The 26,718-nt window shown below is 37.5% G+C and overlaps 1 protein-coding gene across 2 annotated transcripts in view; it reads left to right on the forward strand.

Moving 5' to 3' along the window:
- NLGN1 (neuroligin 1) overlaps nucleotides 1-26,718 on the forward strand; it is a 479,997-nt gene that overhangs the window by 87,139 nt on the left and 366,140 nt on the right. The gene's annotated exons all lie outside the window — the stretch shown is intronic.

A 26,718-nucleotide genomic window follows, 5' to 3' on the forward strand; every position in this document is an offset into this window, starting at 1 on the left:
CTGGATGTCACATTATAAAAGAAGCTATTTCTTGCCTAAAGGACTTAATCAGAAAGATCAGCCAGTGAAGAATTCTCTTCAGATAAAAAATCAACAGCTCACTTCCATTTGTTACCTCTGAGCATCAGTTAAAAATGGTTTAATGTTTTAGCATATTATTTTTTTTGTCTGTTCCTTATTACAATGGTGCTGGAATTGACCTGACAATTTAAGTGAATAACTAAGCAAAATTGTATGCTAGTTCTCAGTTGTAGTAACTTATGATCTTACATTTTATAGAAGACAAACTTTTGTCCTTTTTCATGTGCCAAGCTTAACAAGATAACAGTTGTTCACTCCTATTTTTTCCCCTCATTCACATAAAAACTGCTAATAAATGAAAAAAATACATCTCTTTTTCCAACATAGAAAATCCTATGATGTCTTTGCAGTCATATAGCCATGATTATAATTCATTACTTATATGTAGGATAAAATATTGGCGCTTACATTAAGGAGACTGGCCACAGAAGCAACACTTCTAGAGACAAACAGGGAATGTGTAACAGAAATGAGTAAATAATGAATTTCTTTTTCATTCTTCAGTTTATATTTTATTACTGACTCTATTTTTTCCTGCATTTTTTTAAACAGCTGTTTAAAAAGTACTATAAGAAAATGCTTATAATTTAATTAAAAAAAAAAACTTTCCTGGGTTACCATTAAATTATTACATTTTAGCAACATGACATCTGGGTCTCTGACAAGTTAAGGTCATTCATTCTCCTTTTTTTTTCTACATTACAAACAAAATGAGACAAGTCAATATTTATGTGAAATAACCCAAAGAAATGGTAATAGCATTACCTAGCATTTTCTTCTTTTAAGTCACTACCAAACACATGGCCATGCTATCTGGGGATTCCTACCAACATACAGTGGTGGCCTTGTTCAAATTTGTCATGACATTTTTCCACTTGGTTTATAGTAATGCAGAAATCTGGTTTGCTTCTATGTTTGTTCCCATTGTTCCTGACTTTTCCATGCTTGCATATCCATTTTCTCATCTGTGGTTCTTCGGTAGCAAAAGACAGTTAATTTTTACTTTTTTTAATTTCTTCTCATCATTCCAGCATTTTTCTTGAGCCTTAATTGAGGATTTTGAAGTGCTTTGAAGCCTTAAGAGATTCTATTTTTACTGCAAAATATCATATGTATTATGACAGAAAGATTTTTCCGACTCCTGTGAAATGGCTATAGTGAGGTCATGAGGTGCTTATTCTGATTTTTGGTGAGTTGCTGAAATCCAGGCTTTCCTCTTCTACTGCTTTGAGTTGTCTTTCTAACCCGCTATCATCATATCCACTAACACTTACTAAATCCCTTCAGGGCTTGGGAACATTTTTTTCCAGTCACAAGGACTACCATTTTTCTTGAGTTTGGAACTGTAGCATTCAGGATCATCAGATAAGCTGTTATTTTTCCCGATAATTTCAATGATGAAATGTTAAAGGGTCACAGTTAATTCTTTCCATCATGACAAATGACTGCCTCCAGCAGAGTTCCTCTTATGAATATAGAAAGCAGAGGGGCTGCTCTGATATTATTTGGACAAGTTACTTGAACTGTCAGTTTTGTTTGATTATTACAGCTGCCATTAAGAATCAAATGTTGAATGTCAGAAGATAACAACCCCTAAAATGCCATATGAAGCAAGTTCTTTTTACACAGAAAACCCTTCCTCCGTGTGAAAGCAGTATTGATATATACTATTTGAAAATTCATCTTGCAGATTACATCAATTCAAAGGATTTTAAACCTTTCCCTCCCCTATAACTTTTTCCAAATCAAATCTAAGGCCAGTGTCCCAGACTGATGGGTGTCAATGGCAATAGGGTGACTTGTGCATACAGCTGATTAATTTTGAGAGTATGTGCTTAATATAATAAGCATGCTTCATGGTTTAGTTAAAGGGAGTGTGTGAGGGAGCGCAGCCTTCTTTCCCTTGCTAAAGGAGGGGGAGATCTTCCCTCCTTTGTTCAGAACCTGTGCAAGCTTTGTTTCTGTTCCTCTTTTTTTTCCTCCTCTCCTTGTTAGTGCTGTTTACCTCTTCTGGTACAGTCTCTGCCTACTGGCAGGATTGGGTGTCCTGGATCTAAAGAGTTTCTATTTAACTAGCCAATACTGACATGGTGAAAGTGGTGTGGATGGTCTGAGAAGAAGCATGAGTTTCATTCTTAGGACATTCGGGAGCTACCCCTGACTGGAGCAATCCCTGACTTTGTGTTGGGACCCTGAGCTGATTCACTGACAGGGGCACCCAGCCAAATGTCAGGTAGCTCAAGGGCAGATAGAAGAAAATCAGGTGAATGAGCTGTAGCAACCTGTGACCGTGAAATCAAAATCTCAGGAAGGCTGGCTTTGTATCTGTGTCTAGCATCATGGTACTAACATGCTCTTTAGTTAATTGCATTTTGAACATTTTATTGTTCTTACCAATATAATGCTATTACCACGTCAGTGAAACTTTAACACAAGCAAGACTTAAGGTTACATATCTGCTCACAGCCCCCCACCAAATTAAAAAAAGTATTAGTAGTCAGTTTATTGTCTAGGAGATTTCCCTGAGGAAGGGTAGGTTGTTGCTTCTATACTTTTTCTCTTCTCTAACACCATAAACAGGTTATGAGTGAATGTACCTTATGCTCATTCATAACAGATTTGTGTCAACACAGATAATACATGTATATATCTCCTTCATTTACAAGTGCTCAGTAGAGCATGGAGCTCATTTGGGAAAACATAATACCCTCAAACTGGGGAAAACAAGCAGCACGCACTAGGCTGGCTGCCCTAATTATGGAGTACAGAGTAGCCCCTTGCTTCTCTTTGAGAGCCATGCCTATATCGTTATCTCACACTGAATCCTCAAACCTCTGAGGTAATGGCCAAGCCATGTCAGCAGGTGTTTCCATCAAGTACCATCTCAATATTAGTGGTCTAGTAGCCTTGAAAGCCACAGGAAGAGTGATACAGTATTCTGGCAGCAGGAGGTTGTTTCTCCATGTTTACAGCTCTTCACCATCTGTAGCCAGCAGAGCAAAGGCAATAGACATGCTTCTTGTAGAGTGTGATTTTTGGCCCATATTTTTTTTTTGATGGTATGGTGGAATAAGTCAAGTTTTAACAAATTGCAATACTTCTTTAGCAAGTTTTAACAATTCTTAATACTGCTTTATCAGCAGTACTACAGTACAATGTTCATATTCTGTATTTGAATATTTTTCATCTCCTAGATGTAGTGTTCCAGTACTGTGAGGAGTATTAAAAGAGTCTAGAAAATATAAACACCTGTGAGAAACTCCCAATACTTCTGTACCTCCATCATATATTCATTAGGGACTATAGTGATAGGACAAGGGGTAACAGGTTAAAACTTAAACGGGGGAAGTTTAGATTGGATATAAGGAAGTAGTTCTTTACTGTAAGGGTGGTGAGGCACTGGAATGAGTTGCTCAGGGAAGCTGTGAATGCTCCATCCCTGGCAGTGTTCAAAGCCAGGCTGGACAAAGCCTTGGGTAAGATGGTTTAGTGTGAGGTGTCCCTGTCCATGGCAGGGGGGTTGGAACTAGATGATCTTAAGATCCATTCCAACCCTAACTATTCTATGATTCTATATACTCATTTAAAACCATTAGTTAAAATCTTCTTTCATCTGAACAAATATATATGACTTACTCATGCACAGCCATGACGTGACTGTGATGCGCTTTCCCCACAAGAAGCAGAACAGTTTTGTAATTCTGGCTTAGTACGAACTGTGGTAATACCATAGCTTTCTGATATTCACTGTGGATGAGGATGTAATCCCTCAAATCTTCCATCAGTAAGTTCAAGAGATATTTTTTCTTATTTTTTTTTTTTAGGGAGAAGTCATACATAGTTGCTGTACAATAAGCGTTTTACTATCTCCAGGCAGTTTTATTATCCCACTGTGTTTTCAGTACAGAACCATGACCCTGTACTGGGATAGAAGCCAAAGGATGAGCAGCATGAGATACTATAATTTGGTTTTATTTGAGACCTTTATAACAATATAATAATTTATGATAGCCAAGCTTTCCTTTGGGAGCATGTATGAGAGCACAGTTTTATCTTAAACTTATTTACAAAGATATGGGCTTGGAATAAATATTTTTTTCTTAAATGATATGTTTGTAAGCAACATAGCTAATTAATTTAAATATTTTGGGTTTGTGGCATTTAGGTATAAATGAAATTGTGTATCTTATAGCAGGGTTGGTGTATGTTGAGTGCTTTGTTTAGAAAAATGTTCGAGTCAGCACTGTTCTCTGACACGTTGTCTCAGTGTATCTGCAATATTCAGATACTGAGAACCTATTTTGCTGAATCTAATTGATTCACACATTCTTCTCTGAAATTGTTTAATATCTCATGTTCACATAGATAGCAAGTTTTACACATCATTTCATTTAAAATGTAGGATCCTGGTTTATACTTGATAAGCCACAGCACTGGGAAGCACTGAATTTTCATGAATAATAGCTAGAATACCTGAAACAATTTTTAAACAGCTTTTTATTTTCTTTTTTTTTTTACAAGTTTAATTGGAACAATCTGATGCTTATGCATACCATGAAAATAACATTTTGTGGCATTCAACTTTAAAGAAGCAGCTTTTAATTTATTTTAAAACAGGACTCAATCCTGCTGATGGGCTCCTAACAGTTACCTGCTACGCCTGCAGATTATTCCAGGTTTTCTGTGCTGTAAATAGAAACTGAAGTGAAGCTTGAAACTAGTCATTGAACTTGCATGCATTGGAACATACGCATTGCAGGTCTGTTCTCAGTTGAGTTTTAAATTGAATTTCAGATTGTTGTTCCCTTCCAGAAAGGAGCATCAACAGGTCTTGGTTTCTCTCTTTAAACAGAAGTTGTAGACAGTTGTTAAGAAATGGCCTTAGCTGTACATGTCTTATTTGAATAGGTAGCTGTATTAACTTGTGATTTATGAATTTGTAAATTTATCACATTTTAGCTGATTTTACATGATTTTTATAATGCCATTGGTCCTTCAGAGAGCTATTTCTATAATATTTAAGGTAGATAAATGGCCTTAAAATGTCCAATAGATAATTTTATTACCTGTTGCATTCTTCTTGAAATATCTGAATGACTCTGCCATGAGATTTCTGACAGACTCTGTTTCCTGGCTGAAATAATCAACTATATGTAGATTTTGGCCAGTAGCCTTTTTATGGAATTGCTTAGATGACCATCTGATGTAATTCAAAAATATTGTTTGTTTTAATTGAAATTCCTTTTGCAGATAAGAGCTGAATACTGAAATGTTCATTTTAGGCACATGGTTTAGTGGTGGACTTGGCAGCATTAGGTTTGTAGTTGGACTCGATGATCTTGAAGGTCTTTTCCAACCTAAATGATTCTATGATTCCACTTCCACTGTTATCTTCTGTTATCATCTGAAAGAAAGGAGATTGGTATTTTCTCTACTTAAAAAAAATACATCCCATAGAAATGCTTGCATGATACATTTTTCAGAGTAAGCTTTTATTAGGCTAGTTTTATACCAAAATATTATTAAATGTTAACTAAAGTTATTTTTAATCTTCTGAAAACTGTGTTGTTTATTCTGTGGCATAAATCTGCTGCCTGTTTATAGGAAGGTAATAAGAAAGAGATGGTGAAAGTCAGATTTGCTATTCACATAATTATACCATTATACTGTGAGCCTTTATATCGCTAGAGTTTGATGTACCTCTGGGAAAATTTCTCATTTATTGTAGATGGGGACTGTGGGTGTGGAAAAGTAAAGAAAGCCATTTAAAGATTGACACAACTTGCCAAAAAGGTAGATGGATTAGTCTCAGAAGAGCACAAAGCAATAGCAAAACTGAAAGAGGCCACTGTATAGAAAGTTGATATGCAACCTACCTATTTTTTTATTACTTGTAAGGCCAGATATGCCCTGTATGGTGCCTTAGCATTTGTTATGTTAGTGAACCATGCATGTCACAAAAAATGGAAAACTTAAGTTGCCTTACTTGAGACACTTGAAAAGTGTCTTCCTTACATTCTTCTGTCTTCCTGGCATTCCCAAATAAGCAGATTTCACAGAATATATTTAAATTTCTGAACTAAGGATGCTTAAACAACACTGCTGTGGCCCTGAGATGTACATAGATTATCTATGAGTGAGTACCCAGCCTTATGCTGATGCTGTGTAGCATCCTGCTAATTTCTCTCCACTGAAAGAAAATCATAATTACAAGCATTAAAAAGCAAAACCAGCTACTCTTGTTGTAAATCTTGGGTTTGTTACAGTAGTGCTTACAAATCAGCTGAGTTTCTTCATACCAGAAACACTGCAAACTCAGTAGCAGACAGTACCTGAGCTGAAATAGGTAATGCATTAAAGTAGATAACACATCCAAATGTGGTGACTATTCCTTTTCTTTCTGCTGAGTTTTTAATGTGAGTTTATGGGGCTTATGCTCAGCTTCTGTATTCGGTTATTACTGCAATGATGTTAATGAAATGATGTCCATTTTTATTGGTGACAGTATGCCCCCCTATGTCCTGGACCTTTATTTTCTTTAGTGAAAGTACAACTGGAAGAAAATTTCAACTACACTAGAACAACATATCCACATACTGGAAATGGAGCATATTAATTCGATATGTATGAACTGAAAATTGCCTTACAGAGAAACTGAAATAAAACCTACTGTTCCCCAAGTATTAATTTAATTTTTTATTTTATTTCTTCATAGTGGTAACCAGGAACATCTTTTTTTTGCATTTAAAACCACAGAATTACTCTTTGGAGTTTCCAAGTGAAAACATGCTTATGTTTTAATATGGCTGAGACCCAAGTGGCCTATTTATTTGCAGCTTTGTTTGAGTGAAGACTGGATCTAATCTGTATGTATACTGAGGGCTCTCCCTCCCTGAATTTTTATGAAAAGCTGCAATTAAATTTTAGGCGTAACAGGATCAAAGCATTATCTTGCATATGACATGACATTTGTGTGCAGAATTACTGAATTTTATATTCTCATTGATATTTCACTAGAATATAGAGATAAAAAAGATGATGTAATTTATCTTGTATATCTCTTTCAGTACCATCCCTCTGTTTTATGCTACTTATGCTTTCTCCTGTTTAATTTTAAGTCTGCCATTTCCTTGGAAGATTATTTTACAGCCTATTAGACTTCACTATTAGATGGATTTTTATATATATATATACAGTTTTCTTAGATCTTTAAAATACAGAAGGCAGCAATTTTTAATCTATTTTGACCACATAGAGCACAGTAAAAGTGAGGCACAGAACTCCACCAAAAAATGAAACCTAACTAGAAAATGAATATATTTATTGCATCTAGAAAATGTATAGAAAATGTATTAATTTACTTTGCTTTTAGTGCAAATGAGTACTAAGCACTTTGCAAAAGTGTTGTGTTCTAGAACCATGATTTTTTTCTCTAGCTTCTACCCAGTTCTTGCCAGTTTGTCTCCCATACTGTTTTAGAGAAACTAAGGGCCACCTTCATGTGGGAAATGTACTAATTTTCTTTTTTTTTTTTTCTTAGCCCCATAATTATATGTCCAGAACATCTGCAGAGTAGTAAAAATGCTCTGGGTTTCAGGCTAGAATGCCAGAAATGTTTTTCTTTAACCAGCCAGGAGGTATACACGCCAAACTAACGTACCGATATTCAGTTCTTCTCTGATGAATGAAGAGGACTGAATAAAAATCTGTTTATTAAATGCATTGGTCATAAAATGAGATTACAGATGCACAGATAAAATAATTTCAGGCTTGGTTTTAGAGATGTTTTTTCCCCTTCCAAGTATAAGTGTGCAGCTGATGTTGGCTTGTACCAGGCCTTGTACGATCATTCCCCTAAATATAGCCAAATTGTGAACTGATTTATGACACAGGGTGGCTTCACACCCAGCCTTAGCCAGGGCTACAAGCAGACAACGGCTTTTGGCATCAGCTTCCTCAACAGATTTGTTTTGCTGTTTCTATTTTGGAAGAGACTGATATCAGAGGAGTCTGTTTGGCCAGTGTCACAGGAAGAAGAGAAATCCAAAGGACATCACTATTTAGGAGCAGCAAAATGAAATCTCACGCCACACCTACACTGTGAATTCTGTAATGAACTGTCATTTTGACACAGGTCACACAACTTGGAAAATGCCAGGAACACCTCTTTTGGGAGCAAGAAGTACATCTCATGAAAATGGCAGGGTTGTTCAGTATTTTATGTACTTTAATCATATTCCAAATACCCATTTTCTCAAAAAGGCCCTATTGAAAGTTCTCGGATTTACCTTCCTGACAAAAAATTATGGTCTCTGCAATATCCAAATGATGAAACTATAGGTAAGTTTTCCAGTGGTTGACAAATTGAAAAGACCTATTTAAACAGAAGTGATTTAAGACCCTGGGTTTCAGTTGAAAATAATAGGGAAAAAAAAAATCAGTATATTAGTTGTAATATTAATTTATTTTCTTAAAGAAATATGCCTTTAATTAAAACAACAACAAAAAGAGTTATTTTGAAAAGCCATACCATTTATTAAGTATGGAATTTAGTTTTGCTTAAGCAGGAACACATATATTCATACTTATCTGTATGTAACATAGCATACAATTACTCAAAGTATTATTTTTTACAGTCAACACAATTTACATTAATTTTAAGGTGCTTAAAATACTAAATGATGTATCTTAATTCAGTAGATTAATTTCTTCAATTCTGGCATGCCAGGTGTTAATAAAAATTCAGTCTTGATGATAGAGTACAAAATATACTTTGAATTACTTGCATAAAATTATCCTAAGAGTGCTGAGATATATTAAATATAGAAAAAAAAAAAAAAAGTTTTTTCAAAATTTGTTTTGGATGACAAAACTATTACTTTGGAAAATGCAATTTTGATTAAATTTGATAGTATTAGGGTTTTTTGTCATCATTTGACAGACTTTCCAAGATATTTTGTTATTTAAAAATGGACATGCATTTATAGTGCAGTTGTCAGAAGAGCTGAATTAGAGTAAATCAGTAGGAATTGAATTCCATAAAGGCTGAACATGTAACAAATACAGCGGGAGCTCCACCTAACTACTTGATATTCTGGATCCATTTCTTCCACATTTTTGAATTAATAGATCACATATTTTTCCTACTAGTTTCTTGTCATAGACTGAAAGAGGAAACCTGCTGGCTTTTCAGCTCATAGCCATTTTTGCAACATTCAAGGAATTAATCCAAATGAGAAGATATTCAGATCATTAAGATTTGTGAGGCACTATTGGTTCAGTATATTTTTTAATGAACATTTAAAGGATTTTAATAGGTTATCAGACATTTATATTTTACCATTATATTTTACCATTGCTAATCATGCTATCACATAACAATTTAAATGTGATAATTTAAAAACCAGAAATGCTCGCAGTCTAAATTAAGTAGCCATGATTCAAAATTAATTTTTTACTTCTGTTTAAGGTACAAAGACTGGTAAAAGTGAATTGGAAAAGAAAATACATACCTAAACTCTGCATGAATCCACTCCAATCTTCCAATTCACATGCAGTAGCCCTAAAACCATATCTACACAATGCATATATAATTCTATATAATACAAGTTCAGTAATATAACTACCTTCTTATTATAGTGATACACATGGTAATGAAGCATTGCATGTTGTAATTCCAACTTCTCTCCAGGGACATGAGGCTTATTTTGAATTCTTATATCATACCACCTTTCCTGGCTGAAACCTCTGCAGAGATGAGATAGTTATACTATTCCCTGGCCTCCCTGTAAACTGTTCCGAGAGATCAGCTGGCTTTGATGTTGCAGAATTTAGTGGAGAGGCAAGGAGGTGATATTTATACCAATATTATACACGATACCATGTATGCATTTTATATGTGGGTCACTGATTTATCTTAAGTGGATTTGTGCATTGGCTTACTAAGGTGTTCTCAGATGGCTTCAGAGTCTAGGTGGGTGGTGGTAGAAAGTGTGAATTAATCGCCTAAAAGTACAGGTAAGCAATCCCATAATTTGTGTATTTTACAACGCTCCAGCTGAGAAACTCATCCAGGAGCATAAAAGAGCCCTGATGAGAAAAAGATAAGCAACATATGTAAGCACAATCTTAGAACAGAGACTTTAGTGTTAATAGGATATTTTATAGAAATCTCATTAGACTGTAACTAGAATTTACATACTGAACAATACCGAGCTAAATCTTTCCTTAAGGGGCAAAAATGAAATGTAAAGCTGGCTTCTTCCAGGTTTAAGATATTAACTGACAATAATTTTCCTCTTCATCTGAGACAGCAGCCACAGCCTTTCCTTTCTTTAATGCCTTGGATCCATGTTTCTGATACATTGAACCCATAATCCTTTGACAACATTCAGACTAGTCTTCTGTGATGCAATATATAAAATTCTGCTTAGTCTTGGTTTTCTGTCATCCAAACAATGCTAATCTCCCTTTCTGTGGAAATTTTTTTGCCAGCTATTCAATCCTCATTGTTTTTCTGTCACTGGAAACCTCTAGATATCAAGTCCTGGAGAATGAAGAGCTGTACCACAAGAAAAAAGATTTTAAATAATAATTATAAAAAAAGTTTGATTATATAATAAACATGACTGAAATTGCCGACCACATGTACAGCATATGAGTTTCGTTGAACAGGAAATGGATTTTATAGCTACATTTCAGGGTTTGCAGTAGTCTTGTGTATTACACCCATTGAATGCTCCATTTCTTTCAACTATCAAGGTTACTGAACTTCAGATACACTTCTCCTACTGCGTTTACAAATCAATTAAGTCAAAAGAACAAAGCCTTTTTTACATGCTAGAGAAGTAATGCTCATTAAATTTTGGATCAGGTGCAAAGACAATTACTTCTAAAAATGGATGAAATTAATTGCACTCTTGGTTTCTTTTGATCTTCTGGAGCTTACATTATGCTCATTGGTTTTCTTACCCCTCTCTTCAATGTATCGGTATTCCAGAGACAGTCATGAGTTAGTGACTAAAACAATATTTTTATGAATAAATTTCAGTGTGCTGTCTCTCCTCTAAACATAATAAGGCTGCATAAAAGAAAGTTATCATCTGGGGTTGGGTCAACCCTTGCTTACTAAGCATCATCACTGTTGCATTAAGCACAGTATTATGCACTGTGGTCACACTGGGTTCTACCAGTCTTGTTTCTAACTGTGATCCTTGGGATTTTTTAGCCTGTGATTTTGGGTACCTGGTAATTTATCCCTGGATATGCCTGTACTCTTCCCAAGTTTTGCCCTTTGGTCAGATTGGTTGGACACAAGAACACACTGAGGATTGGGCTCTGGTCAAACCCTTTGATTTGGCAGATGGAATGGATAGAGATTTTGGTAATATTCCTGCAAGATGGGCTCAGGTAGCAAAGACCATATGAACAATGTTGATCTCTTGTTGTCTAGGCCAGTATGGCATTTGGAGACAGCCAATCCATGGTCATCCATTTTCTAGCAGGTTGGGTATTAGAAGAGATGGTTTGAGAATAGACTGCTTTAACCTTCTTAGATCTGTCTAAGACAGTCTTGGCACAGCTTTTAAATCTTAGTTTCTCTTACTGTAAAGTAAATAATATCCCTTATTTTTCAAGAGAAATAGGATTAATTAGTAGTTTTGAATTCATGGTATTCATGTTAGGTACTAATTAGTGTTGTAGGTACAATACAGTTGCCTTGGTATGAAGTTTTACAGAAGTGACAACCACAGGTGCTGCTTGTTTAAACTTTTTTAGCTCTCTGTTGATGACAGGTTTTTCTGAAATGCATAATGATCTCAGTTGCCTTTATGAAAAAGCAAATTTTTTATGTTGTTCTATTCTGGTTTAATCCAAATATCTTCTGAAAATAAAAACACTCTTCTCACTAATTTTTTTCCCAACTGTTTAAGTGCAGAGAAGTGGACACTTCTCAGTTTAGCATGTAATTATGAAACATCAAGATAATATGTTTATAATTTCACACAAGAAGTGGAGTAATATCAAAAGACCTACTGCTTAGAAGATAAACATTTTACTGAAAGTGGCTGCATATTGGGGTATCCCTGCAGTGAATCCCATAATTACTTGAGCAAGTACTTGTGGTCAGTAGAAATGCTAGCTGAGTATTTAGCTGGATTGTGGTCCTGGTTTACCTGCATGTAGGCACTCTGTAGATTTCTTTGGATACATATATATTTATTGCATATTGTTTCTCTCCTTTGTATGCATTTGATGATAGAATCGCCAAAAGGAACCTCCGTGGGCGCTGAATGGGGAGGAGGGCACAGGGTTGCACCATGAGCATTTTCCATCTTGGGTATTTGCCTGCTCAGAAAGGTTTGAGGGCCATGGCTGTTAGGACAACTGCTGAGTCAGAGGTGAGATTCTAGGAAAGAGTCAGTCTTCATCGAAGGATAACCTCTCCTCCCCATGGTATGATACTAGACTTGATAAACTGCTGGGTTGTATTTTGTCTATTTAGGTTATAACAATCAGCTAATATTAAACTTTATGAAATGCATTTCCTTTCCTGCAATGCAGGTTACATAAAGGGAGAGGGTAGGGGAAAAAACAGTATTGCTCCCAGTGAATTTTACATAGAAATAAGAATGTTTCACAATTATGAGATATTTTTTATGAAGTGCTAATCCAGACTGCTGATGGGAATGGAACTTTTCTTATTCATCTCAGGAGTCCTTAATCTGCCAAACATGTTCTAAAGGTTAGTTATTGCAGTCCCATGAAAGATGCAGAACCATACTAGTCACTTCTGTGGATAGGGGAAACATAAGCAAAAGTGACTGTCCCAAGGAGACATGGTTTAGCAGCAATAGAATAAAGCAATTGTAAAATCAGAGAACTCTTGGATCTGAGCCTAAACATTGTGGTTTATATCTGCATTTGTGGATGGGAGCTCTCATAGGGCAAGAACTGAATTATACTAACGCAGCTATTAATCATAAAGCTTCAAGGACCACAGTTCTCTTTTCTCTACCAAACGGTTTCTATAGGCAAGTGTATTAGGGGAGTATGAGGAAAATGCCTGTTGATTAAGGGCTGAGCTTGGAGTTCAAGTCTTCGTCACCATATTCTTTTTCTGTATGATTGATGAAGCTCAACTATAATTAAATTTAAAGCCATAGATTTGGCAAAGAACAGGATCCATTAACTGGACTGATGTAATTTTATCCCATGTGATTCATTAACAAGTAGCAGTATGTTTCCTACAGTTTACTTGAAGTCCTACGACATTACTGGTAATGGTAGAGATCTTGAGACATTAAGTTTGTTTGTTTTCTTAATATCGGAAAAGCTCTCAGTTTAGGTTTGCCTAATTTTTGGGTGTTCACAGAAGCGGAGTAATGTTCTTAGAAGGTTTAGAATTCTGTTTATAATAGTTAAACATTCACCATCACTGATTTTATTGCATAGAAGTTGGCATCTTACTCATTATCACTTTGGTTTTCATGCCAGGTTCTTGCAAGAAGTGTATTTTATGCCAGGTGCCAAATAACCTTTTGTCATCTTGCTGAATGAGGCACTGCTTTTGTTCTACAGTCAAAGAATACATCCAGATCTTATGAACATTTAAAAATATCCATCTTCTCTCCTGCCTTCCCCTCTGACACACACACAATTTGGCAGGGACTAACAGTCCTTCAGAATCCATCCTTCAGAATCCATACATTCTGCTCGAAGTGAGAAGAGACATGCCCCTCATTTCTTAAGATATCTCATGCCAATTTAAGACCTGTGCAAATTAATAGATTTTTCAGATTTATCCAACACTTGGATATAAGGATGGTGGCCAGACTACAGAGCTGTGAGGGTTATATAAGAAAAAATGTGTTGGATCTTGGAACTTGAGAAGGTCCAAAATGTTTGAAAATTTGCCTATGTGTGCACTATAACCATCCATATAGCTACATGTGCCAGATATATGTAGGATGATCATTCTGTCATGCTTTCAAAAAGAAAAGCCAGCAGAAAGAAGATAACACAAACCTGTAAATCATTTAATTAATTCAGGAATTATTTATGTTGAATTATCATACATTTGCAGGATTACACATCTGCATTTTTCTTAACACACTCAACTTCTATAAACCTAGCAGCTAATTCCTAATTTGCTTTCATATATTCTTTGAAAAGGCAAAGAAAAGCTTAAGAATCCTTATGTAAACCAGATCATTCCAGTGAAATAATTTTATTACTGCAATCCATTACACAGCACTTTGGTTATAAAAGAGTACATCTTGGAAAAGCAAATCTTGAAGTTTTTAAAGTGTTGTGGGAGGGGGTTAGCACTGTTTTATTAATTCTCTTTTTCACTTGGTTTTGTTCTAAATAAAATGAAGAGGAAAAAATCTGCCCATGTATAAACCAACATACTCTTTCCGTTTAATTCAGCTAAAGAAATTACTTAAATACTCTTCTACAATACTTTATCAGATTGCAAAGGGAAAAAAAAAAGTTTTATGATGCAAATACTGCCATTTCTTTCTGCAACAAACCTGTCATAGGTTTCAAGTTATTCACTTGCCCTTTTAGGAAAAACAAAATAATAATTAAGAATCAGAAGACCTTAACACAGAATGCAGGCCTGATTCATTGCATATCACTGTTTTGTAGGAGTTGAGTCTAGGAAAACCTTTCATCAAATCGGATTACACCTTAAAGATATGAAGCAAGGGACTTGGCTTCTGTAAACTGCTTTACTTGGTAGAAAACAATGGAATTACATATACTAAGCCTAACAAAAGATCTGACCATCCTAGTTTCATTAAACACTGTCGTGTCTACTTTCTTCCCAGCTTTATCAAGAGGAAAGTATTTGAAGCTTCCTTCAAATTTAAGTTGTTGTTCTTTGATACTTTGGTTTATATTTTGCAATTCTTCCCACAGAGACAGTTTCTTAATAAAAATACAACAATCCTAGAGACTGTCTCAGTGATAGCTGTCCTTAGTCTTTAATTCTGTCCTAAGCAAAGTAATTTTTCCAGTATTCCAGTGTCAGTGGACCAGTGACCACCAGATAGGCGGTCACATCTAGTGACATCCATAAGCAGGAGCACATACAGGAAACATCAACATGTATATAGAAATATAACTCCTATATACCAGTTGTAATCTGTACACATGTGTCCTGGGTTCAGCAGTAGCAGTCATTTTTCTCCTTCTTAGTAGCTGGTGCAGTGCTGTGGTTTTGACTTTTGGCCTGGGAACAGTGCTGATAACAGTGATGTTTTTAGTTGTTGCTAAGTCATGTTTACTCTGACCAAAGAGGTATTCCATACCACAGCACATCATGCCCAGGATGTAGAACTGGGGGCAGTTACCCAGAAGGGCTAGATCACTGCTCGAGTTGTGCTGGCTATCGGTCTGCGGGTGGTGAGCGGTTGTATTCTCTTCCCTTGTTATTTCCCTTACCATTATTGTTATTGGTGGTAGCAGTAGTGGTTTGTGTTATACCTTAGTTACTGGACTGTTCTTATCTCAACCCATGGGAGTTAAATTCTTTCGATTCTCCTCCCCATCCCTCCCGGAACAGGGGGAGAAAGGGGGTGGGCGGGAGTAAGAGAGCGAGCTGCATGGCTGACTGAGTTACTGACGGGACTTAAACCACGACAACAGGAAAGCCCTATACCATTTTACTCAGCAGTAGAGTACTTGCCCAAGATGAGCATCAGAAATTGCTGAGTGGAGGAGACCACAGACTGAATGATTACCTGAAATACTCTCACCTTCCTGCACGAAGTGGAAGGAATGCTGCAACTCCTGTAGTGTTAATTATGGATCCAACACACATTTTAAGCAGATTCATAGTTTTAAGCAGATGTATAGATGTTGAAGGCTCTTCTCCTTTCGCCCATTCTCTGCCTTTTCTGGAGGGAGTTCTCTTTGCCAGTTCCCTTCCTTAGTGCCCATCTTCTTTGATCCCCATTCTCCAAAGGCACGGGCTTTCCCAGCTGTCTCCAACACAGTATGTTTCCCTCCTTCCCCTCTTCCTTTTCTCACCAGCTGGCTCATACACAGTACATCTCCCTCCCTCTTCTCCCCATAATGCTACACAGGCTCCCTGTAAAATGTCTGGCAGCTTGGCTGAACAATCACATTGTACAGCATTTGAGCTAGAGGGCAAGGAGGACAAGAGTGCCAAGAGGCCTGTCGAGCACCAGCCTGCTGCTCACTGTGTGAAGGTGGCAGAGGGTGCAGGGAGGGAGTACGTGACATTTTTCCCCCTTCTTTCCCCCTTTTCCTCTCTCTTCCCCCTTCCTCCCCCCCCCCCCCCCCAAGTTCTATTGACATCCCTTTCTGCATAGCAGTGTGACTCATGCACTGGCACTTGTGGTCCCTCACCCTACAACTTCACACTTGCATCCATAGAGACTGTGTGTGGGAATAAGGAATAAAACATGCTGCCTTTTAAACTGCCTCTGATAAGACAAGCAAGGGCACAGCTAAAAGGCTACCACAGCTTGCTTTTCTCTGCACACAGCCCCAGGAGCAGCTTCCGCACAAGGCACCTTGGAGTCCTCCTCAAGAAAGGGTTTTAAATATACTTAATCATTGTGATCATGCAGATAGTCATGCATAAAAGCCTTTTGTGAAGAGGAAAATTGGTTTTCTGCTTGATAACTGGATGAGGTCCTTTTCTTGGATTACTGCAACAATACAGCATAAAAGGATAGGTAGTCAACAGGTTTTAGCAGTGCACAAAGGCGCAAACAGTCCTTATTTAGTACAGTCTAAGTGTGATTTGCCCTGCAGAAAAGACAAAACCTGTTATCCCACTGTCAAGAAGGGCACCTGCCCACACCTTCCCACCAGGTGGGAGCATGTTAGTGTTGGAAGGGTCTCTGGATGAGTCTCCATCCAGCAAGAAAGACAGGTCTGGGTTCCTGCTGGTAATGCAGAAACAGTGGAAAATTCAACCTGAAGTCCATCCCTCCAGGGCCACTGTTATCCCCAGTGTCCTTTTCTCACCACTGCATCCTGGTTGTAACTAATTGGATCCACTTGTCAATATGATGCAGCTCTAATTACCCTGTATCTAAATTGCCCTGGAGAGTAACTTGGCAGAAGAGCTCTTCACCCTTGTGAAGCATATCTGATCTGTAACCTTTCTTTTAGATGCTCCTGGTCTAGTGTTGATTTTTCTTTGCCTGCTGTTATGTTGGTTTGTAACACCGTGAACTCTGTAGTGGCACTGCATGTTTAATAACCAAATTTTAGAATTTGCTGATGCATTAGAGCTTATTGTCTGTTAGTTTATAACACTGATAAGTTCCTCCTATATGTGGAGCTTTGTCAAATGTTTTCTGACAATCTAAATAACTAACATCTTTGACATTTACTGCACCCCTTTGCCAGGCTAGTCAGTAATAGGCTCAATGAAATCTGAGTTACTGAGGCATGACCTGAAACAATATTAGCTGTCCTTGATTATGCTCTGAATTTTCATGTTCCCCTCCTCCCCAGCCCCAGTGTGATCCTTTTAATGGTTGTCTAAGACTTGCTCGACAACTAATGGGAAATGAACTGACTGGTAATTTCTTGCTGTGTGTCTGCTTGGCCCCATGCCAGTCTCTTGAAATAATGGTACTAAATATAAATTTTCATTACACTTTCTTCAATTTCCATGCTTACTTCGTGTAGTACTTTTAGATGAGCATTGTTCGGCTCTGGTCTCTTACCGGTTTAAGAACAACAATCCAGTTAATTGACAGTTTGGGTATTATCACCTTTTCTTTTAATTCCTCACCGTCAATTCTGTGTGTTAGTCTTAGGCAAATGTCTGCCCTCTTCAGTTTCAAAGATAGGTACAGGAATAATTGCTGTATAGCCTTCCTGTTCCTTTACACTCCATCACCTTTTTCTCCTGTCAGTTGCTTGGTGTATAATTATGCTTAAAATATCTTTTGGTATTAGTTGAGATGCTTTGCACTATTTGATGCTCATTTTTCAATTTGGCTTTCTCAAGTATTTTTGATTGCCTGAGGCTCTTGTTATAATTTACATAATCCTCCTGTATTCTAGATTCTTTCTACCTTTTAATGATGTCATTTTATTCTTGATACTATTTTCCTTTTCCTTTGCTTCTGCACACCCGCTCCTCTTCTCATTTGTGACACATCCTGTAGATGTTTTATTGGAACAAGCATAGCTAGTAATATCTTTCCTTTACTACACTTGATTTTCTGGACTCTATTTAATTTACATCATTTTTCTTAAACTCGCTTCTGCAAAATCTGCTGTTTGTAAAGTCCATTTTTTTTTACACTTTTTTTCTTAACATAGTCTAATGAATATTTGGTATGCATACATGTTTTGCTTTCTAAATTCACAAGTGCCTTTAAGAAAACACTATCTCTTCTCAACAGTTCATTTTTATTCAAGAAAACAAAATAAAGTGGTTTGCACAATTAGGCTCTCCTGCTGTCTTAAATCATGAAATAATATTTGTTGCACACAAACTACAGCTGAAGTTGCGATAGTCACCTAAAGCAATACTGAATGATTTTAAATCCTGGTAACTATAAATAAAAAGCATGGTGTAACAGTAAGTGGATTTATTTTTTATTGAAATCAGAATTCACTCATAGTAGGACAATTCTCATGCAGATATTGGGATCTGATTAGACACCATTTTCCATCTAATGTAAGTTGTTAGTGCAAAGTGAGTGTGAATATTTCTCAATCTTATGTGAAAGCAGCCCTATCCTCATTTAGTAATGCTTTGCCATAGATATTGACTGAAAAACATATGAAATGGTGGTGAATTTCCTCCTAACTCTCAGAATTCGACCAACTTTAGTTGTAGAGTAGCTAATTTAAAATAAATTTTAGGAAGTAAAAGGCACGACTCTGACACCACTGGAATTTCTTTCACATATTTCAAATCTCCTTTTTTGCTGTTGAGATTCTGGAAGATCTTAATGAAGTTTTTACAGCCACTATTTTACCTTCCAGAGAGAAATACAAAATTAATGCTGACGTCACCAATGATCAGGGTTTTTTTATGGTCTGCTGCACTTTCAAGACATGTCACTTGATGTGTTCAGTGATGTGCACCTGAAATTTCTTAAAAGATTACTGTAATTTTATTGTTTACTCTTGTAAAATGTCATGTGCTGAATCCAAGAAAGATTCATTTTTACCGACTTTGTGAAATATAATGAACATGTGAAAACAAGACCTCTCAGAATTTGAAGTTACCATTAAATTAACAACTTTGATGTCTTTTCAGAGGAATGTTAAGAGCTCTAATGCTTGAGAAAGACCTATTGTTTTTCTTAGTGAAAGTTACTGCAGTCTGATATTTGCTAATTCAGTTGCTTTCTTCAGATATGTTATTTTGTGGGGGTTTACCCATGAAAACAAGTGGTTTGGTATAAGACAAAGCAAAAGAAAGGATAACGCTAAGGAAAATATACTAAGCTTGAAGTTTTTTGCAGAGGCAAAAGCAAAAGGGGAAGCAGGTACTTCAGTTGCTCATTGTTTGGTAGAGCTGTTTGTAGTAGCTACTTCAAAATAATGAGGTGTCACTATGCTACTGTTGATATGAGAGAAGGGCAAGCTTTGTGTTCTTTCTTTAAAGAGAAATTGAGAATTAAACTTTCCTGTCTTCCTGTACTTTGGATTTTTCTGCTCTATTCAAAACATTCTGTGCTGCCAAATAATTATTGTAAGTTATTGCCTGCTGTCGTGGTTTAAACCCAGTCAGGCAATTCGTTCACTCACTTCCCCCCACTTCTTGCCCTTCCCCTGCTCCCGGAGGGACGGAAAGGAGAGTCAAAAAGAATGCAACTCCCACGGGTTGAGATAAGAACAGTTTAGTAACTAAGGTATAACACAAATCACTACTGCTACCACCAATAATAATAATGATAAAGGAAATAACAAGGGAAGAGAATACAACACCTCACCACCAGCCAACCCATAACTCACCCCCCCAGCCTGACCAAGCTCTGACTGATACATCCTCCAACCCCGCAGTCTCCCAGCCCTTCTGGGTAACTCCCAGTTACATCCTGGGCATGACGTGCTGTGGTATGAAATACCTCTTTGGTCAGTTTGGGTCAGGTGTCCTGTCTCTGCTTCCTCCTGGCTTCCCCTCCTCCCTGGCAGAGCATGAGGCTCACAAAGTCCTTGGCCAAACCAAAACATCGCTTGTTATCAGCTCTGTTCCCGAGCTGAAAGTCAAAACACTGCACTGCACCAGCTACCAAGAAGGAGAAACATGACTGCTACTGCTGAACCCAGGATTTTTATTTATATACCACTCACCTATTTCTTTGGACTACAAAGGATATTCAGTACTCATCACCTGTCTGCCTGCTCCTTCCTGTTATACCATCTCAGCTTTATGCCATTTGCTCATTAATGGCTTAGGTAGCCAATGATTTAATCACTTTACCTTCAGTAGATCAAAGGTTCCGTCAATGAACAGTGAATTAACTCGCTATGTGCTGTACTCAGTGTCCTTGTCTGTCTTTGGAAAGCACATCATTTGAAAGGGAACATAAGGCGCAGTTTTGCATATCAAGATCAGTATTACGCCATTCCTTGAAGTGTTAAAAAACGGTCTTTCTCGTAATTTCTTTTTTAGTTTGCCAGTTTTGGACATGTACTTCTAGGTAGCGATTTTAATATATACACCAGTGGTGATAACACCATATATGGAATAGGAAGACGTATTTTTCTGTGCTACCAACATGAACTAATACACTATTTTAGAGTAATTGGGTATGATACATTGTGTGTGTCCCTATGTCTACAGTATCTAGGTATTTTTTACATCCTCCTAAGCTATTAGACTCTGTATTTTACAATGAAAGAGTGTTCCACAATTTAATTACACGTTTGGTACAAAATATTTCCATTTAACAGTTCCAAACTGTCTCTTCCCTTTGAGTATAACCGTTTTGGCTCAGCTCCCATCCCTAACAATGGGAGTGTCACATATAGTCCCTAAGTGTTTGAAAATGCTTTTCTTTAGTCTCCATTTATAAAATGTGTCTTCTACCCTTTATTATGCACTCCTTATTTTAGTTTCTAGAATGGCCTGTACTATCATTTTGACAGTGAGAGCAACATAACTGATGGTGGCTGTGTTTTTGCTATGGAGTGTCCTTACATTCCCAGTGTGGTTTACAAATCTCAGTGTTCTTGCTCAAAGCCTCATTCTGTTTTTGTCTATTTTGTCTATTTTAGATTAGTTCATTGGACCAGATTAGGTACCCTTTTTCTTAATAACCATTCATAAGCATGTACTTTGCTACAGGAGACTGACTTGAAAGTAATTCTTCATACTGAGGAGGGGAAAATCAGTAAAGAAGTCACTAAAACATGAAGGTAAAACTGACTTCTAACTCATGAGTTTTGAAGATTATAGGAGGAAGGGTCACCCTTTTATTAGCCCACTCCAATACCTCCACTGGGAGAGTTCTGGGAGTAAAAAGGTAAAAAAGTCATCCTCCTGATCAGACAGGAAATGAAAACAAGTATCTTAGAGAATTTGTATTATTTATCCTCATGCATTCCATCCTAAGTTCAGCAAGAATCCAGCCAGATAGACAAATAGAGGTGACCTTCAGGATTTCTGTTCTGGCTGTAGGGAATCCAGAGTACATTGCATTTCCTTCATCTTCTTGGCTAATTGACTGTTTGTGGGATCAGGAGTACAAGTAGGGTTCTCTATCCTTCCAGTTGCAGGAAATGATGAGAGGAGACACAGAAAAAGCCAACAGATGAATACCTGGCTCCGAGCATGGTGGGCAACAAACAGAAGGAGCTGGAAACCATTTTGCAGCAGGAATCTGTGATATAGTTGCCATCACAGGAATATGCTGGAGTGCTGAAATAGATGGCTGTAAACTCTTCAGAAGGGATACACAAGGAAGGAGAAATGGTGGTGTAGCTCTGTATGTTAGGGAGTGTTTTGATTGTCTGGAGCTTAATGATGGTGATAGGGTTCGGTATTTATGGGTAGAAATCAGGGGAAGGCCAGTGAGAGAGATACCATAGTGGGAGTCTGTTACAAATCACCCAAGCAGGATGAAGAGCCAGATAAAAAATTCTAAAAGCAGCTGGGAGAAGTGTCACAATTGCTAGTTTTTGTTCTCGTGGGGCACTTCAACTTACCAAATGTCAGTACAACAGAGAACAAATAGCCTACCAGGCTCTTAGACTGTGAGGAAGATAACTTCCTGACACAAGTAGTGAGTGAGCCAACTAGGTAAGGCACCCCACTGGACCTTTTTTTTTGTGAACAGGGAAGGACTTGTAGCTAATGTGATGGCTAGAGACGGTCTTGGGCACAGCAATCACAAAATTACAGTTTTCAATTCCTGGAGAAGTAAGGAGGGGTGTCAGCAGAACTGCTACCTTGGACTTCTGGAGGGCAGACTTTCAGGAGTTTGTTCAGGAGCCTGGTTGACAGTCCCTTGGCAGGTAGTCCTGAAGGGCAAAGAAGTCCAGGAGAGCTGGGCATTCTTCAATAAGGAAAACTTAAAGCAGGCCATCCCTGTGTGCTGAAAGACGAGCCTGCGGGGAAGAAGACTGGCCTGGATGAACAGAACTTTGGCTGGAACTCAGTTAAGAATGAATTCATGACCTTTGAAAGAAGGCGCAGGCAACTCAGGAGGACAACAAGGATGTTGCGTGGCTAGGCAGGGAGAAAATTAGAAGAGCCAAAACCAAACTAGAACAAAATCTGGCTATTGCCATAAAAGAGAATAAAAAATGTTTCTAACTAACTATCTAAGTTAGCAACAGAAAGAGGGCTAAGGAGAATCTTCATCCCCCTGCTTCCCCACGATTGGCTGGAACGCTGCCTGGTGGAAAAGGACCTGGGGGTCTTAGTCAACTGACAGCTGAACATGAGCCAGCATGGCCAATGGCATTGTATCGTGCAGACTTTTGGCTTGTATCAGAATTATGCCTGCAGGACCAGGGAAGTGATTGTCCCCCTGTACTTGGCAATGGTGAGGGTGCACCTCGAATACCATGTTCAGTTATGGGCACCTCACTGCAAACAAGACATTATAGTGCTGGAGTGTGTTCAGAGAAGGGCAACAAAGCTGGTTAAGGGTCCGGAGCACAAGTCTTAGTAGGAGCAGCTGAGGGAACTGGGGTTGTTTAGCCTAGCAAAAAGAAGGCTCAGGGGAGACCTTATCCCTGCCTATAACTACCTGAAGTGGGGCTGTAGAAAGGTGGGGGTTGGGCTCTTCTCCCAGGTATCAAGCAATAGGACAAGAGGAAATGGCTTCAAGTTGCACCAAGGGAGGTTTAGATTGAATATTAGGAAAAATTTCTTCCCCAAAGGGGTGGTCAAGCATTGGACCAGGCTGCCCAGGGAAGTGGTGGAATCACCATCCCTGGAGGCAATGGAAGGACATGTAAATGTGACACTTAGGGACATGGTTTAGTGCTGAACTTGGCAGTGCTAGGTGATTGGCTGGACTTGATATTAAGGGTCTTTTCCAACCTAAACAATTCTATGATTCTATAAGAACGAACTGCCTTGGCAAATCAGAATACTAAAGCAACACTATGCTGTTGCTAGGCAATAACTGGACAGTTTTTGTGCAATTTCCTACCTTCCGATAGGTGATGTAACTGGTCTACATTTTTTACCTCACAGAAGTCCTTATCTGGACAATATATGGCAAGAGACCAGACTGGTGAGATAATAGGAGTGGTACAATTAGTATCAATTAACCTAATACATCAAGAATACATGACTTACATTGTTTGTTTGACAAATCCTAGCTGCTTGCTCCAGAATTAAAATGTAAACAATTTAAAGAATCAAACTGCTTCTAAGATGAAGCAATCACCCAATTTCAGATGCTAAAAAGGAAAATAATAAGATGGGAGGAAACAAAATAATGAAGCAAAACACATCTATAATAAAGATAAAGATGAGGAAATGTTTAAAGAATCATGTGTTTTTTTCAATGTAAGTAACTAACTGTTTCCAAGTATTAAGAGTATAAGGTTCTCTATAATTTAGTAATGTCACATGTTGGGCTGTGTCACTCTGACCTCATTCTTAGTTTATATTCATCCCAGAATGTGCTATTTACCTTTTGCAAAATAGCATTATTCAAGTTATTACATTTGCCAGTGCAAAGTCTAAGGTACAACTTAACTTAACAAATACTGAATAAAATTGAAATGATTCCAAAGATCAGAGACTTCCTGTAGCCAGCGGCAGGTATAATGCACATACAGCTTGGCTTAAATATTTATTTGTTGTGATTATTTGGTCTGAAGGGCTAATTTCAACTTTGACATCTGATAACCAGAGGGGTTTTCTTCCAGAATGGTAACATCAGAAGGGCTTCATAAATAGAATCTGGCATGCAATTAAACTTTTTGGAGATACTAGGTAAGCTTTCCACTCTGATGCCAAGTATGTTCTTTCTGACATTCGAGTGTGCCTTTTGTGAATCTCATTTTTTTAGTAGGTCAAAAGATCTAAGCCTTGAATGAAGCAAGCTGTACCAGACGCAGATTTTCATCACCAGTGGGATCACGACCTTGCAGTGTATATTGAATTTAAGTTTAATACTGTAGTGGATGGGACTTCTAATAAAAATTGCTAGATGTTTTGTGGATGAGTAATAAAGACTAAATCACAGTACAGGACTTGAAGAACCCACAGTGCCAAAGAATTTCAAACTATATTGGATTTATTCTATCTTCTGGCATTGGTTTTGTGGTTTGGAAAGCTTATAATAAAATTCAGGCCTTGTCCGTTATTTAATTACTTTGCTACATTTTTTGGCACTTTCTTAGTAGCTTAATAGGTAGTTTGCATAAAATGCTACCACTGTTAAATATCTGTTTGTGCAGCTAGGAACACAGTGGCGTTCCTTCTGTCCTCATGTATCACTTAAATGGAGATAAAATAGTAATTACCCTTACTCTTTAGGCCCATAGACTTGGATTTACTTTCAGCTCTTGCTACATACGTAACTGTTTTGGCAGACTCATTTAGGTATTCAGAAGATACCAATACTTGCTGTTACGGGTCCTCTGACTTTAAGTGGAGTTTTATTTACAGTCTTGTCATTAACCTGCTCATCTCTCACCAGCAGTAAATATGAGCAATTTCGTTATCCTGGCAGACAAAAAAAGACCAACCCAAAAATGTTTGAAGCCTAGGAAAGAGCATTAGCTGCTGTATGACATTTTTCTGTAGTGGTCATTACTAATATGGAGTGGAGGTTCCTTATCTTTTGAAAGCATAGAATCATAGAATGGTTTGGGCTGGAAGGGACTTTAAAGATCATATAGTTCCAACGCCAAGCAGCTAGATTCATTGCATGTAAGAGTTTGTGGGCATGTGTCTATCACCTTTCCTAGAGAAGTGGAAACCTCTCTGAGACTGCCATGGCTGGCTTAATAGCTAGGTCACCATGCTTGCTGCTAAATTTCCTTTCAAATAAGAGACAGCATGGTGCAAATTTTGGAGAAGCATTATGTGTTGCAAGGGCTCAGCGATACTGTTCCTTTTCTGGGAAACACAGTGTACTTATTTTTCTACATTATTTAATGCTCACACCCAGATTGTCAGTTACCTGTCTCCCTTCCATGGGACTTCTAGAAAAATCATGGTGAAATTGATGAGTTAAATGACCTTTCAGGTGTTTCATAGAAGGATCTCAACTATTGAATTTGATCTGGAAGACTAGTGACAAAAAAAGCCTTAAAAATGGCCCAGGGGAAATGAAATAAAACAATTACACGGAAATAAAGTTCTTCAGACATCAAAGTTCACATGCTGGTAGGAGGTTTCCTATCACACTGATTAAATCTTTCTAAACCCCAGCAAGTTCTCCTAAAATAGACGCAGTTTCTTTGAACTGCATGGACAGTTACATCTCTTGTTATTATTTCTATTATTAGTATTATTATTCTGCTATATTCTGCAGCATATTTAATGTCAGCAGTCCCAGCAATTGAAAACAATTGAACTAAACAATTATTAATTACTACAATAATATATTGCATCGTAAGTATACAGAATTCTTGAATAGTAATAAGCTTAAGAAAGTTAGCAACTAGCTTACACATGACATGAAATCACAAAGGAGAAGGACACATTAAGATCAGCAAGGAAGAGGGAAAAAGCCTGAAGTTTTCAGTGTAGAGTAACTATGACCTTTAAAAAGTTTTCAGAAATTTGTCTGCACTCAGAACAGACGTCCTGTGAGTAAGTCACACAGTTCTTTATTTCACTTCTTCTTTCCCACCCTCCATATACCTTTTCAGATCTTGAAAAATGCCGATATAAATGTGCTGTGAATTATGTGTGCGACGTAAATGTTCCTTTTCTTTTTATCCTTCATTAGGACATTGTGATTTATAACAACCAGCTATTCTGTATTATGTCAATTATACCAGAATAGTGGCATTACTCTTTGGATTAAAGCATAGGACAGATACTGGCAATACAAAGTACATTTTGCTTGGCTACTACTGCTGAAGAATAGCTATGTCCTCCTTTGGGAAGTATCAGCAATACTGAAGTGAGAACTGTGGAAGTTCTCCTTTCAGACTTTCTGTGATAAAACTGTAGTCTATGCAAGGCAAAGGTTT

Source organism: Pezoporus occidentalis, unplaced genomic scaffold, assembly GCF_034315485.1.
Source record: "Pezoporus occidentalis ecotype Australia unplaced genomic scaffold, CSIRO_AGI_Poc_V1 ctg8, whole genome shotgun sequence".
Lineage (NCBI taxonomy): Eukaryota > Metazoa > Chordata > Aves > Psittaciformes > Psittacidae > Pezoporus > Pezoporus occidentalis.